This window comes from Fukomys damarensis, unplaced genomic scaffold (genome assembly GCF_012274545.1).
Source record: "Fukomys damarensis isolate Sample0158 unplaced genomic scaffold, DMR_v1.0_HiC HiC_scaffold_2, whole genome shotgun sequence".
Classification (NCBI taxonomy): Eukaryota; Metazoa; Chordata; class Mammalia; order Rodentia; family Bathyergidae; genus Fukomys; species Fukomys damarensis.
Window position 1 is genome coordinate 8,162,725 of NW_022900914.1, and position 12,766 is coordinate 8,175,490.

General features: G+C 48.7%; 1 protein-coding gene across 3 annotated transcripts in view; it reads left to right on the plus strand.

Annotated features, from left to right (window-relative positions):
* Window positions 1-12,766, plus strand: part of Dpysl5 (dihydropyrimidinase like 5) — a 63,807-nt gene that overhangs the window by 3,736 nt on the left and 47,305 nt on the right. Inside the window, exon 1 of one of the 3 annotated variants that reach the window (XM_010604806.3) lies at window positions 4,074-4,220. The exons of the other annotated variants lie outside the window; for them this stretch is intronic. The gene's annotated coding sequence lies outside the window, so the exon portion shown is untranslated. Of the gene's footprint in view, window positions 1-4,073; window positions 4,221-12,766 lie in introns of those variants that run through there. 3 annotated transcript variants of the gene reach the window in all.

Sequence of the window (12,766 nt, forward strand, 5' to 3'; positions counted from 1 at the left end):
AAAAAAAAAAAAAAACCAATTGGTCGGGCAGGGGATGTAGCTCAGTGGCATTACGCCTGCCTCGCAAGTGCAAGGTCCAGAGTTTGATCCCTGGTACAAAAAAAAAAAAAATCAATTGGTCATATAAATGGAGATCTATTTCTGGACTCTGCTCTTTACCATCCGTATGTTTATCTGTTCTTACCCCATTATCACATTGTCTTGGTTCCTTGTTGAAATTGGATAGTATATCTTCCCACTTTGTTCTTTTTCAAAATTGGGTTATCTGTTCTATGTCCTGGGTGTTTTATATAAATTTGGAATCAGCTTATCAATACGTACAAATTGCTTTATTAGGACTTTGATTTAGGTTGCTGAATCTATGGATAAAATTGGGGAGAATTGACACCTTCATATTAAAATTTCTAATCCACGAACACGCTTTCCTTTATTAGTTCTTCTCAGATATTTCTCAACAACACTGAGGTTTTCATTGTGCAGATTTTCCATTATTTGTTAAATCTATCCTGCTTTTTAATGCTATTTAAATGAGATGAATATATTTTAAATATCAAAAGCTGCCTTATTCTCCAGTCCTCAGAAAAGCAGTGGATCACTTGATTATCTACAACAGAGAAAGGCCGATTAGGAAGGGCTAGGCCTGCAGTGGGTGGGGTGCAGTGCAGGGCCGCCTGGTCACGGACACTGGAGCAGCTTCGTTGCCCCAGACAGATCACCTCTGTGGGCCAGAAGAGCCCGTGGGTAACCCAGGCAGGCATGTGGCATGAAAACGGGTGGAGAGGGCACCGTGACAGGAGTACAGGAAAATAATGAGGAGGTGAATGCTGGTGTCAGGAACGCATGCCACGTAGGTCTGGAGGGGTAAGGGTGGGCCACCCTACGGGCATGGAGACCTTTGGCTCTTTACAAGCACGTCTGGGGCACAGAGGTCCTGGGGTCCCGCCCTCAGCAACACCAGAGCTGGAACAGGCAGTCATACGTAGCAAGTGCTTATAAAAAGAATCGGCTGTCTGTCATCAGTTCCGGTTCCACCTCTTCCACAAGGAGCAGGTAATTAAGAGGAAGTACTGGCGTCAGCATGGAGGTGCAGACGGCCTGACCTCCTCCCCCACCTACTTGCTTCAGAGGTGTAGCCACGTGCCCTCTCCGGGGAGGCGCTCACCAGGCACTCCACAGCCCACCAAGGGTACCCCTTGTCAAAGTGAAGGAAGATCTGCCCTTCCTCAGAGTCAAAGAAAAGCCTTGGAACCTCAAGCCACCTATCGCTTAATCTCCTAACCTTAAACTCCATTCAAGGAAGGCGGCAGCCAGTGGGCTGGATCATAGAGTATGTTCTGCAGGTATCTGAGAAGGTGCTGCCATGTCCAGGGCCCCAGTACACAAAAGGCAGGCAGGGTGAGATGGGGGTGTCTTTCCCTGAGATGGGGACACTGAACAGGAACCAGGTGGGGGCAAAACGTGATTAGCTTAGTTTTAGATGTGGGCCAGCAAGACATCAAAAGAGAGATCCAGTCCCACTCAATGTTAAACAATTGTACAGAAGATGTGAGTCGTCGTGAGGCTGCCTGCGTCACGATGGTACAAACCTCATCAGCATGTCTGCAGGCTGCTGCCCCCTTGCCAGGGCTGCTGCTGTTTCCACAGCTACTTTAGTATAAAGATGCTTTAAAAACCAAGATGCAGTGTGTCTTAGTCTTACAGCACAGCTAATAGTTTGGTGAATAACTTTCCCAGTGTTTTATGCAAAAAGTTCATTTATGCTGGGCACAGTCGCACAGGCCTGTGATCCCATCATTCTGGGAGGCAGAGGCATAAAGAAGAAACACAAGTTTGAGCCCAGCTTGGGCAATTTAGCAAGACTCTGTCTTAAGCAATAAAAAGGCTTAGGGATGTAGCAACTGTGAAGACCTTGTGTTCAGTCCCCGGTACTGAAAAAAAAGTTTATATAAAGGAGGCTTCATAGTCACGTATATGTGAAATCTCAGTTACATAAATATTGATAGATACATGCACCATGGGTTCTGTTGCATAACTTATTTTCTTTACTTTCTCATTGATTCCAGGAAATCTACATAATCCTTTCTCATGGCTGCATAGCCCTCCACTGTGAATGTATCTGTTACGTAAACAGTCCTATTGCTGGATCTTAAGATTGTTCTCAAAATATTTGTTGTTATAAATAGCAATGCAACAAAATAGCACCCTAATACAATTATTCCCTTAGAAGAAAGCCTCAGACATGAAATGCACATTGTCTTCTTTTGCTTACCTATTATCTATGTCTGTCTCCCATCTCCCCTACCCCAATTGGTTACCTGTTCAGATCTTTGCCTTTTTTTCTCCTTCTCTTTTTGTAGTATTGTGGGTGGAACCCTGAGCTTCGTGCATTCTAGGCAGGAGCTCTGCTACTGAGCTACCCCTAGCCCTGACTATTTTTTCTGTTGGAGTATTTCTCTTTCTCTTATATATGACATATATTAATCCTCGGTTGTATTTCACAAACATGTCATGACCAGTTTTTATTTGTCTTTATTAAAAGTGATTTGTGGCATCTTTTACTGTATCACAGTTTTACATTATTATATAGTTGTATCTAAATTAGTCTTGTTTTTTATGGTTTCTGGCTTTAGATCATGCCAAGAAAAGTTGGACACAACCAAAACATATGAACATCCCCTTCTGTGTTTTCCTCTGATGCTTTACCCTGTTGCTTTTTAATGAAAATGGTGGATTTGATGATGTCCTTTGCTTGAGACCCCCTCCCCGCCCACACTGAGCAGCTCCCTTTTTTGAGCGGCTCCTCTGGGGATCTGTCTCCACCCTCAGAGCCCCGCCCTCCCCACCTGGTCCCTTCTGTTTCTGTGTGCAGTGCCTTGCTTGACTTCTCTCCTCTGGGGAACCCCAAGCAACTACCAAACCTCACCACAGAGGAGCTTCTGAGACGTGGTCCTCTGCCCCAGCCGGGGTGAAGCGCTTCCCCGCCTCTGCCGGTGCTGACTGTATTGGGCAGCTTTCCCATCACAGGGACAAAGCACCCACCACCCACCACTTACCAGGAGCATTCATTTGGCTTGTGGTTTAGCCTGTGGTTGGCTGGCTCCATGGCAGAAGTGGAATGGTAGGAAGGACATGGCAGAGAAGACTGCTCCCCCAAGGTAGCCAGGGTCCAAAGTGAAGGGAGGAGCCAGGGGCAACAATGTACCCTCCCTCCAGTTCACACACAAGTGGCCACCCCACCATCCAGACCCCGCCATTGAGCGCATCAATGGATGGATCCACTGATGAACGGAGCACCCCGTGATTCAGCCTTCCTGAGACACAGGAGGCTTTGGGCACACTTGGATTTAAAACGTAGCACTGACACTGCTCTCCCAGCTCCTGATCTCATACTGAGGTGCCTGATGATCCATTTCTTTCTGAATCCTTTCAGATTTCTGAATTTCTTTAGGGTTGGCTCAGTGCCTGGCACCTAATTCAGTGCCATCGAGTAGGTGCTAACCCTGCCTCTGTGCTCTGACTTGCATTTGAGCAAACTCAGTATGTCAGCAGACCAATTTGCATACCCTCATAATGATGCTGGGGGTGTCTAGAAAGGCTGTCAGGTCCTGGACTGAGGCCATTCGCTCAGAGACAAGAGGACAGATGAGGAACAGATTTACTAGGTAAAACCAACAACTCATGAAAATGGGTTAACCCATCAGCACAGTCTAGATCCTTAGTGTGTGTGTGTTTACTCCTACTCTTGTTCCTTACACAAAGCTGCGTGACCTTGCCTAGTCATCACCTCCTTGTCCTTGTCATACCTGTCAAGTGGAGCTAGCACACCCACCTTCAGCTGTCAGGTGGTTTCTGTAATCACCACCATGTGTTAGGAGCCCCCCAGCCCCTGGCACATTAGTTCTCTTGTTTCCTCTGCTGCTTCACTTTGGGTGATTGGGTTGGTGGCCACCTTCTGATTGACCTAAAGGATTTCTAGCGAGAGAAGGTAAAATCAGCTTTCACTACTGAGCTTCCACAAGCCAGGCATGGTCTGCCAGCTTGCTCCCAGCTGTCCTCACCAGTCTGTTCTCCTTTCCCCGCAGGGACCTTCCAGCATTTAGTCCTTCGTCGGCTCTGCTTCTTCCTTTTCTGTTCCGTGTACACCATCTAACTAGCCCAGTGTGTCCTCGAGCCTGGCTTCTGCAGCCGCTGCCCCGCTGCCTGCAGGCAGCCCGCGCCAGGTAAAGAAGCAGGAAACCAGCCCGCACGTCACGTTTTTGTCAGGGACCACACTTCCGTCCCTGCTTCAGCTGCTCAGGGCGTCCTGAGCCACGTGTCCCTCAGGACCTCCCCTCTGCCTCTGTATCCCTTTATCCCATCTCTCCAAGCGGCTCCATCGCCAGTCCCACCCCGGCCCCGAGGCAGGGAGCCTGATTGCCATCCCCAGCCCTCACTTCTCACTTCTGCAAGACGAGTAGAGAATGCAGCTGTGTCCTCTGCCCGGTCCTGACCACACACCCGCTACCAGCACAGCGAGCTCTGGGGAGCAGCCTTCCTGCTCTTCGCTGCCGGTGGGGGTCTGCGGCCACACCTCTCACATGGGGCGCTTTCACACCAGCTCACTGCTCCCTGAGCCGCTGCACCTGCCTGCTCTCAACCACCGTTTCATGAGCCCGTCCCTGGGCCAAGCCCTGAGACACATGAAGCATGGCAGAGGCTTTCTCTCAAGGAGCTCCAATGTGATAGAAATTCCGGCTTAGCTTCCTCTGCCAGAAAGGGGAGAGCCATGCTCACCTCCGAGGGCTGCTGTACGTTGCATGGGGAACTGTGTGTGAAAGGTCAGGGGTGATGATGTGGTGGTGGTGCTCAGACTGGAGGCTTCGCTTCCCGGTCTGGGGGAAGCTGGTCACTTTGGCCGAGACCTGTGGCCATGCTGAGTGCCTTGTTGGCCCATCCTCCTGGTGGGCGCTGTGCCCCCCAGATGTGCCTCGTCTCGCCGGAGTGAGAGTCTCCCACAGGGATGGCCGGCCCACCCGCTTGGTTCCCCGTCCCATCAGGGCTGAGTCCTGTTCTGATGGTGTTTGGTGCTCAAGTTTAGGAGCTCTGGGTTGGGTTAAACATTTGTTTAGCGCAGCAACGAAGGTGACCAAGGCTTATGAGAAGGCAGCTGGGAGAGGCAGGCACTGGAAGAGGCACATGCTTGATTGGGCGGAAGCATTCTTGAGTTGTAGTCAGTGGCAGGCGAAAGCAGCTTCCATGGTGGGGGCGGTGAGGAAATATTTTAAGCACAAGATACATCTTTGATGGAGTCCTACATGTCAGAGGAAAGGGGGCATGGTGGGGGCCCTTCTGAAGTCTTTAATTTCAGTTGTTTAATATTTCCCTTTAAAATAGGGAAGCAGCATCCTGGTTTGTTCTAAAGCCCTGCCCTTTCTGGAAATCTTCCAGAAAGTGGTATAGAGGGCAAGACTTCCTTGGAAGAGAGAAATTTTTCCACTTTATTGCCGTTTCCCCAACAATATAAAATATTTACATGGCATTATAGTTAAATGTCTATTTTTAATTATCAGTGCAATGTGACATTATGTAGAGAGTTTGGAAAATTTCAGGGGGAAAAAAACTATCATCCCACAACATAAACTCTCGTTTATTCTTTTGGCATCTGTGTGCGTGCGTGCGTGTGTGTGTGTGTGTGTGTGTGTAGATGCACATGCGGGTGTGTGTCTTGATTGTGATAGTACTTGACATATACTTGTGTACTGGTGTGCCAACTTTTTAAGTTTTTAAAAATTTTAAATGTTTGATGAATTACAAAAGAGTGCAGAAAATATGTGCGTGGTTTAAAGACTAAGTCAAAGCTGATGGCACAAGACGGGGCATCAGAGCCCTCGAGGACCCCATCGTCACTGCTGCCCCTGCCCCGCTGGGCAGAAGCACCATCCCACCTTCTCTGGTCATCCCCGGTGCCCCTGGTGTTCCTTCATGGCTTTACCAGTACACATAGGAACTCTAACTCACTTTAGCTTGATTTGATAATTATATGAATGGAGTCATACTCTACTATTTTGTCTGCCCCTTTCCCTATTACTGTTTGCAAGATGTTACATATGGATGTAGTTTATTCATACCTAATACTTAGTTTAAAAGAGGAAAAAACAAGTTTCATGTTCTTGCTCAATTTCATCTCACATATAGATTTTCTCAGGTTGTTCAAGCCTGCTGTACTTTTGTATTAGGAAACGGTGTTCTTTTTTCCTCCTGATTGTGGCTCCCCCCAGCCCCTGAGAATGCAGGTCTCAAACTGATAAGAAGCTTTTGCCCCCTCCTGAAAGTGGGGTGCCGCCTTCCTGGGAAGCAGCCACCCTGGGCTGCTGGAGCCAGAGCTGTAGCTCTTCTAAGGGACCTGACGGAATTCTTTCCGGGGCCCAGGGACAGCTGGTGAGAGCCTGGGAAGCTTGGCAGGGCTGAGGAATCTGCTGGGGGAGGAAGGTGGCATGGGATGGTGGGGCTTCTCCTGGTCCCCAGCCCCTGGAGGCCCCTGGTGGAAGCCTCAGAAGTCAGGAATTCTTGCCTCCCGTGCTTGCGCTTCTCTGTCTTTTTCCAGGATCGGAGGAAGTGGAATGAATTTGTTTGCACATTTCCTGTGCTCAGCCCAAAAGCTCCATATGGGGCCAGGTTTCTAAGCCCGGTTTCTGCCCAAATGCCAAGGCCAGCCGATACCCAGGGCAGCAGCACACAGTCGAGCCTGCCTCGTCCGGGCACGAGGCTCCATCCACACTCAGCCTACTTATCTTCTGCTAATCTTGTTGAACAAGTGCTCTGTGGCCCCATTTCTTCCCACCCTCTCCTAGCTAATCCTTGGGAATTTAGCTCTTGTCGCCTGGACACTCACTGTGTTTGTTCATTAAGCCTGGTGGCCGCGTGAGACCAAACCAATCGGGATGAACCCATGGAATTAAAACTTCTTACTTGATCTTAGGACTCACCTGTTAGACTTATATTCACCTTCAGAAGCTGTTTGTTTCACTCAACTGCCTGGCCTGGGCCCAAGAGGGGCCGCTCCTCTCAGGCTTGGCTTGTGGCAGCTCCTTTGTCCCAAGTTGTTGTGAGGCTTTCTCTGGGTCAGCCTTGGTCAGCATATTCACAGCTGTGGCGTGGACCAACTAGAGTCATTTCCCTTCCCCTCCTTCACCTCAAGAGGCTGTTCTTGCGCTGGCTCTAACCTATGGTCTGGCCTTCTGCTGGCCAGCTCAGTCCTCTCCTGTCTTCTCTCCGGTTAATGGAAGAAGCCCTGGTGGGACAGAAGAGGCCTCCTTCAGTTTGGTATAGAAATATGTTTATGGGGCCAGGGATTTAGCTCAGTGGTTCTGCCACCTGCTTCACAAACTCAAGGTCCTGAGTTCGATCCCTGGTACAAAAAAAAAAGACAGAAATATGTTTATGACTATAAAGGATTCATGGTGGATTTGTCATTGGCCACAGCCTCTCTGTGCCCTCTGTGTCCGTGTGCTGTCTCTGTCCATCTGGTCCTCCTTCCTGTCCAGGTTCCCCATTAGACCATGGGAGGAGCCATACGTTAGCTTCAGATGAAAGAGGAACAGCTTCCCTTTTACCCTCCCCAGTTCTTCTCCCCAGGGCTTGGTTCTGACTTCAGAATCCCTCAGAACAATCTGCACAAAGCTCCCACATAAGGTCCATCACCCAGACCAGCCCTCAGGTATTGACACCCGCCAGGATGGACTCTAGGAAGAGTCCTGGGTTTCTGGGGGCAGTGGCTGGGGAGTGGAGTTGGTTTGGACAGGTTGAATTCCACCTGCCTTGAAACATCCCCGAGGAAAGATCCGGCGGACATTTGGATAATGCTGAAGCACCCGCACCCTCGTTAACATAGAGTAGGTTTTCAGATTCCTGCTTACTCTGGAAAGCAGAGGACCGCGGGTAGGGAAGGACTCAGTCATAGGGCAGAGGAAGTTTATTGTGGGACACTGAGAGAGGAGGTCGTGGGGTGGAAACAGCAGTAATCTACTTCATTTTTATTGGTCACTTTTCTTTGGTATTGGGATCAACCGAGCTGCATCCCCAGTTCTGTCTTTCTCTCTGTCTGTCTGTCTGTCTGTCTATCTGTCTTTGAGACAGGGCCTTGCTAAGTTGCCCAGGATAGCCTTAAACTTGCCGCCCTCCTGCTTCAACATCCATAATAGCTGGGATTACAGGCATGTGCCACCATGCCCAACTCCACATAATTGTTACTGGTCATTAGTGTGTTTGTATGAACACACTGGGGAAGTGGTTACTTCTGAGAAGGAGGACATGTGATCAGATAGCAGTGCCGAGTCCACAGGTCTTTGTGTCTTAATTCTGTATTGCTTATATGTGTGCCACAAATTTTGTTTATTTACTTATTTATTCAGGTGCTGGAAATCAAATCCAGAGCCTCACCCATGCTTAAAAGCACACTCTACCCCTAGTCCCATAAATACTATTTTAAATCTACTCAATAGTTAATTAAAACTATAAAGAATTAATTACAAAATTATGCCATGCTTCACTCTTCATTAAGTACAGTTTTGTGCTTTCTAAATTTAAAAAATCAATATACTTTTTTTAAAAATTAAATTTGTTAATTTAAATGCTGAGCATTTTCTACTTTCCTCAAACTTCCCTTCTGGCCGTTGTGAAATGCTGAGCCTTTGATTTGCTCTCATGTTTCAGCTCGAAGAGAATCCCTTTCCTGGATGACCCCAGGATGGGGTAAGTGGGAGCAGCCCCCTCCCACCCCCACCAATCCCGTGAGGGGTGACTGTCCTGGCCCGTACTTGCCCAGTGCACATGAGGTCCTGGTTCAATCCCAGTACTGCAGCAGTGGCGGGTGGGGATACACACATCCTCGCATGGAGAAGGCTGCTAAATGCTATCATACTTCTTCTCTGCCAATCAGAAGAAAACCAGCTACAAATTCTCATTTTCCTCCTAGTCCTACACTGCCTTTTGATCCTTTAGCAGGTGTTGTGTGCTTAGAGCCAGGGAAAAGCCACACCAGCCAGCCAGCCTGTTGTCCTTCGTGACCTGTGCGGGCTCACTTTTCCCTCCAGTTGCCACTTGGCTTAAATGCCACAAGTCCTTCACGTCACAGGGCATTTTGCATGTTCTTTGACATCACAGGGATAGATTCCATCAAAAGTGGAAATATGAGTTAAACCATGCCTGTTCAATGTTTTAAATTTTTGAAAAAGGAACTTGCACAGCTCCTACCAGTACTTGTCAAGTTTGTCTGAGGTTTTTGTTCGAGGAAGATTCCCCTTTGCCCCTTTCTCATCCCAAGTGTCTGTGGCCTCCAGCTGAGCCGCTGGCAGGGGTGTCCCTGGGGGACAGACCGAGTAAGCTCCCTTGTCTTGCACCTCTCTGCAGCCACGAGGAGCTGGGGAAGGTGATGACAGAAGCAGCCAATTCCAGAATGCAGTGTCGGGCTTGGCATTTCCTTGGCAGAGCCCATACCGAGTGCCTTCTAGGAGTGTGGGGTGTGTGCATTCCCTGGGCGAGCAGCAGCAGCTGCCGTGACCTTGCCTGTCACTCAGTAAGCTGCTTCCTGTGCGGATCTGCATTGGAATAGCTCAGCAGCAGTTGGGTGGGATGTGAGGTACCCTATTATCCAGCACGACTGTTGTTGGATAGCAGTAATGCATACTATTTTAACATGAAGAGCTCTCTCATCAAATCCTCACTCCCTGGTTATAGTATTGTTCCCAACGCAGAAATCTCTGTTCCCAGCTTCACATATCACCTTAGCTCCAACCTGTAACTGCTTCAGGAACATAAGGACTCCATGCCGCAGAACTGGGGAGTCAGGGGACACGAGCCGTGTACAGTTGGATAAACCTTGGCATAGCTGAGACAGTTACCATCTTTCTGTAAAAAGTCTCCTTCCATGAATAAATTAATTGGAAGATTCTCATGACCTCCATATTTGCAGTATAATAGCGCCCTGTTAGTCCCAGACTGGTTCCCTTCAGTTCAAGGTCACCTTTGATAAATTCCAGGGACTGGAGGGAAAGTGAGGGCACACTGGATGGATCTGTGCAGCTCTGTAATCTCTGATGTATTCTAATAGCTTTAATGATCTGACATTTTTATCATTTCTGCCTGAGAGGACAGACATGTGTTCTGAATTCTTTTATTTGCATAGACAAAATAGCTGGATGATCAAAGTTTTTTGTTAAGCATATGGGCATGTGTGACATAGCCAGAAGTCTTTAAAGGAGGTGACATTTATTTTTAAGGCCCAGTTGTTCCTTAATGCTAATTTGATTATAAGCATTTCTGTCTAATGTAATATCTCCATCCGTTCAGACTGCTGTAACAAAAAGTAGCATAGACCGGTTTATTCATTACTGTTCTTAGAGCAGGGAGGTCTAAGATCAAGGTGCCCGTTGATTTGGTCCCTGATGAGAGCCTTTTCCCCGGCTTTGGAACAGATGCGTTCTTGCTATACCCTCCCTTGGCAGAGAGAAAGAGAAATCTTTCCTATCTCACTAAGCCCATTCATGAGGGCTTCACCCTGTGACTTAATTACTCCCAAAGGCCCCACCTTTAAGGACCATCGCAGCGGGGATTAGGACTTCAATGTGTGGTATGGGTGGGGTGGGGACACACACATGCAGTTCATAGCGCACCTTGAGCCCATGGGCTAGATACTGGCTCTGTCTGCACAATTATTGTGTTTTGGAATAAACTGGGTGACTTGAAGTATCATTAACTGCTAAGACTGAAACTGACCTTCTGCAGAGCTTCTATCCCCTGCTGACCGCAGTGTCTTCTGGGTATGCTGCCTCCACCAGAGCCGAGGGAAGACATAGCCAGGGCCATTTACGGTGTTCAAGAGCCCAGATTACAACTGTCCTCACACCTTCCTTGGGAGAACCCCCTGTGAGGTCCAGGGTATCCCCCACCCACCCCCGACCCCACTTTGTTCACAGGCAGGCTGCAGGGACGGATGCCAGGAGCATGTTTCCTTTGTTTAATTTAGCAAAGACTAGCAGGGAAAGCTGTAGGGAGGAGTTGCTAAGGAGAGTACTGCGGGGGGAGGTGAGAAGCAGAGATTGTGGACAGGCACAGCCAGGGGATGGGATGGGAGGGGCTGGCAGGTGGTGACGCAGAAATGTGGAAGTGCACAGGAGCACGCTGACCTCACAGGCTTTTCTCAGGTCACTGAACAGCTGGACCTATCTGTGCCAGCTCTCATCTCTGGCACACAGGCAAAGACACCCTGTCAAATTAGTGTTTCGGTTGTAGGCAAGATGTGTCTGCCGTACCCTTCATTTCCTTAGTCACACAGCTACTTGCATCTCTCCACACTAGCAAGCAGGGCCTGTGCCTTTTTGAGTTGTCCCCAGGGGAAAGGAATGAAGTTAGACTGTTCTGTTCGTTTTAAAGACATGTTCTCCAGATGCACAGGGCAGGAACGTGTGGACCAATGATGCTGCGGTATTACCCAGGCCGCCTAGCCCAGGCCTGGAGCTGTCCAAGGCTTCGGTCACCTGAAAGGCTGAAGCTCCATGGGCGGTTCTGGTGGCAGCGGGTCACGCAGCACCACTAGCCCTGGGTCCACCCAGGCCTTGCAGCTGGGCCGTGATTTATACGGAAGTGGCAGCTGCCGATCTAGGGGCTCGGTCACCCTTCCCCGCTGTTATCATGGCTCAAAGCTGCAGTGTAGGTGCTCGTGTCCATCTGCTGGGGCTGCTTTAACAAATTGCCACAAACTGTGTCTCAACAACAGAACTGTATTTCCTCACAGTTCTGAAGGCCGGAAGTCTAAGGGTAAGTTTCTGGGAGGTCCCACTCCTGGCTCGTAGATGGCTTCTTCTCACTGTGGCCTTCTGTGCATGTTCATGGAGAGAAATAAAGAGAGAAATCTCTGGTGTCTTCTCTTGCAAAGACACTAATCCCATCAGATCAGGGACCCACCCTTATGACCTCATTTAACCTTGAAAACATTTTTCTTTAAAGGCTGCCTCTCCAAATACAGGCAGCCGGCTGGGAGTTAGTTAGGGCTTCAGCACTCGCGTGTGGAGGTGAGGAGATGCAAACAGTCCATAACCCCTCCAAGGACAAACTGGCTGACTTTCAGTCTGTGACCTTGAGGAAGTTTCCTTAGTTTTAAAACCTCAGGTTGCTCTTGGTGAAAACGGGTAGTCATGGTACCTGCCTGGGGCACTGTAAGGATGAAATAAGGTAACACATGGGCTGGGTAGCCTTGTGTGTAGCAGGCCTTTGGTAACCGGTAGTCACAGTGCTGTGCAACCTGGATTTCCAGGACTGCCCCAAGCCCGTGGGAACAGGATTCCAAACCAGGGAGCTTGCGGGACCTGCTGTTCCTCACAGAGCCGAGCTTCTGCAGGGCCAGGTCAGCTTCCCAGGACTTCCCGCAGGAAGGTTGGAAAAGACAAGCTGAGAGGTGATGGCAGCCCAAGGGATCCAGAGAAGGGGAGCAAGTGCTCCGTCTCCTCCTCCCAGAGAGGAACTGGGCACCAGCTGGACCTGAGTGAAGGTCACATTGAATTATTTCTAGCTTCTTGTTGGCTCAAAGAAAAAAAATTGAAAAGCTTTTAAGTATAAATGTTCAGATTATAAAATACAAGTTTCTTGTATAAAATTTTGAAAATAGAGGAGAAGGATGAAAAAAGAATTAAGATGTGTTCTGTGCGTGTATCAACTCCCCGTGAGGAGTGTAATCATTATGTATGGCAAACACGTACTAATAAGCAATAAAAACTGAAAAAGTAAAAAATAC